Consider the following 3,629-nt stretch of genomic DNA (forward strand, 5'->3'; position numbering starts at 1 on the left):
TAGTAACGCAGGAGAGGCATAAAAGATAGAAAAAAAAAGAAAAAAAAAAAGAAAAAAGAAATAAATACCCCGTGTCGAGTTGATTGCGTCTGATGGGACACGCCATAAAATTATTGCTCCTCGTATCTCATCCAAGTATACATATTATGTACATGTGTATATATATATAATGTACGCAGCAGTGAGTACGTACGTGAGTGAGTGAGTAAATTATTACAAGTGTGTGAAGAGAGAAGGAAACTTGTATTAGTAGATAGAGAATCATGCGTGGGCGAACGTAAAGAGTATGGCCGAACGAACGTACTCTCTTCCTCTCCTCCCCACCCACCCACCCCTTGCCACCCCTCTCCCTCTTTTTCTCTTATACGATCTCGTCCGCGAAATTTAAAGGCTTTCTGCCTTCGGGCAAAGGGGGGCCTTGAACGAATATTAAACTGATCGCATACGTCAGGGAACGAAAGGGTCTAAAGTAAAAAATTTTCCCATTGTTTATGACCTGGAATCGATTGTAATATTAAAAGAATACGTGATGGATGAACGAAAGAAAGAAAGAACGAACGAACGTACGATTCGATTAGAGATATTTTCAATAAACAATCTTCGCGAGGAAAGTTTTTTTTTTTGTTTTGTTTCTTGACGAATGATCGATCGATCGCGTAACTCGTTACGATTAATTTATTTTTATCTTGACTATATAAAAGAATAAAAAATAATCTCATCTCGTAGTTCGATTTCCTCTATTCGTTTGAACAATTTATTTTTTGTGTTTTTTTCTTTCTTGCTTTCTTGTTTTCTTTCTTTCTTTCGTTTTATCTCGTCTTAGTTGATACACCGTCTTTATCTCCTTTCCGGTGCCGCCCACTACTCCGACCGAGTCACTCCTCTCTCTCACACCATTTTCCAACATTCCTTCCATTCCCTCCACCTCCTCCGTTCACCACCTCCTCCGTTCACCACCTCCTCCTCCTTCTCCTTCTCCTTCATCCTCCACAAGCCAGCAAACTCTACCAGCTACCTTCTGCGAGCTCCTTACAGCCGGGTCGCGAAATCATTCTCGATGTTACCGAGGATAATGTTTATTATACGTAATGATAAGACATGGTTAAAAACTTAAAGAATCTAACAACTAAAAAAATCTTTCGATAGTTATCCAAAATATATATCATTGATAAAATATTTGATTCTATAGATTCATTAAATAATATTTATTTTTTATCTAAGAAATGATCAACGATGACTTGTATTGTTAGTTAGTTATTATTCTATTTAAAAATAATTTGTATTAAATTTATATATGTATAAATAAATTGTATTCTCGCAAATGAAAAAACGAAAGTAACAATGTTCGTCGATTATTACAAAACGAATATTTCAATAATTGCACGCGTAATATTAAAATTATTAATTAACTTTAGAAAATATAGATGATGTATGAAAAAAGTGCATAAAGATTTTCTTTGAAACATTAGAATGCACGAAGTTCGACAAGGAGTAGATATATATGACTATGCACGTGAAATGCTTCGACCTTGACAAAGTAGCGAACTCACGACCCTATTCATCGGAGCCCTTCTCTCTTTCACACACACACACACACTATGTTAGATATAAAAACATGCACATTCATGCTTGAAGACCGTTCTACGATGCTACCATCCGGTGTGTGTGCTGGTGGGAGGAGGAAGAAGGTAACCTTGACTGGAGTGCAAGCAGTTAAAGGGCCGTTCAAGGCCTACCAGACGATCCCTCCTCTCCTAGTCCATCGTCTGGGTCTGCTGGTCGTTACGCTTCGCCAAGTGGACGATGGATAAAAACTCGCAGAACGGAACCTTTTCCATTCCTCGTACAAATACGAACGCTTTCCTACACTAACTGCAACTACCATTACCATCACTACCACTACTACCACTACCACCTATCTCTAACCTCCACTCGTTTTATCTCGCCCGTAGAACAAACTCCAGAAATGCGAGTAACGAGCAAAAATTCTCTTATTCTTTTCTATACCTAGTATCTAACCTTATTCAGACCCTATTTAAACGATATACATCTTGAAAATATAATCTTACTCCTCGTGTCCTTATATTTGTGTGTGTGTGTGTGTGAATTAAAAAAAAAAAAATAGTAATATTTTATTTTTTAATAGAGATACTTTTTATCGATAAATAAAGGAGAAATGTCCGTGTACAATCTCGAAGAATCGTTTTGTTTGATTTATCTCGTTAACAAGATTTCATTTCTTTTATTTTAGAATAAAAAAAAAGGAAAAGAAAAGAAGAAAGAGAGAGAGAGAGAAAGAGTTGTTCCGTAATTTCCATTTCCCTTTATCCGTTTTATTAAAAATTGTAAAAGGTTGTTTTTTCGCTAATTAATTTTTGGCATTTAGGCGAAATAGGAGAAGGGGAATGGTGGAAAAGAGAACGACGAAGAATTTTAATTAATTCCCAACATACACACATTCGTGCGAAAGATGAAAAAGAAAACGCATCTTCTCGTCAGGATTATTTCATTTTCCAGTTGTGCATAGTCCTTCGTATGAATGTATATATCTATGGCGTGTATGTATGGTATGATATGTATGCATGTAGAAGAAACATACGTGTACCTTCGTTTTAAGCGAAATTTCAAGCGACTCGTATTCGACCGTTTCGAACCGCTTTCACCGGGCTTGCGATAGGGCGACGTTATCGAATTCTACTTCAAAGTCACTCTCTTTGTGCCAATACGCATCCCACGTGGCTGAATTTTTTATACGATTTACCATTTTCGTCCTTGTGTGCTAGCAATACGCGGTATGAGGAAAAGTAAAAAAGAGGGAATATATAGGAGAAAGAAAGAAAGAAAGAAAGAAAGAAAGAGATAAGGTAAGGAAAGAAGAGAGAGGTAACGCGACATTTCAAAAGCATCTTCAAGCCCTTTTCCCTAGTGGTAGAGGCGTGCGGCTGACGGCCCTTTGGCTTGTACCTCCTCAAGTAAAGCCTCTTCTCGATGTAAAAATTGGGTTGCGTCTTTCCACTTTTTCGGACAAAAAGACTACCCTATAATACGAGCGAAAAATTGCGTTTGTCGTACCTTAACACCCTATCTATAAAACCTAATGCTTTTCTGCTTTATACATCCATGTCGACCTAAAGAACTTTACTCCTAGGTCGTATAGATTATTTTTCTTGTTATTATTATGTTTGATGTTATATTTGTTTCTTTTATCTCTTTCTTCTTTTATTAAAATAAATTATTAATTTTCGGTCGTCCTCTCTAAAAAAAATGATGGAAGATTAATATTATTATCTAATAATTATCTTTGTTTAATAAGTACAAATATTTATTAGAACATCAATAAACACTTAGTTTTTGCTTCGAATGTGATACAATCGAACATTATTCGATATTTGGAACATTGGTTTGCATTACATATTCGCGATAATTAATTAACGAATAGTTAAAGAAATTGTTTAAGAAGGACGATCTTCTATTTGTAAAAAAAAAAATACTTAGGTTGTAAAATATTATCAAAGAATTGGTAGGTGTTAAAGTTGGTTGCATAAGAGATCGGAGAAACTGCATCGAATCTGTTCGCAGTGACTGTACCGGGTGCCTACAAAAAGGTCGTGGTCGTGGAAGGTGGTTGT

Source organism: Polistes canadensis, unplaced genomic scaffold, assembly GCF_001313835.1.
Source record: "Polistes canadensis isolate GaletaPanama2010 unplaced genomic scaffold, ASM131383v1 scaffold_406, whole genome shotgun sequence".
NCBI classification, from domain to species: Eukaryota; Metazoa; Arthropoda; class Insecta; order Hymenoptera; family Vespidae; genus Polistes; species Polistes canadensis.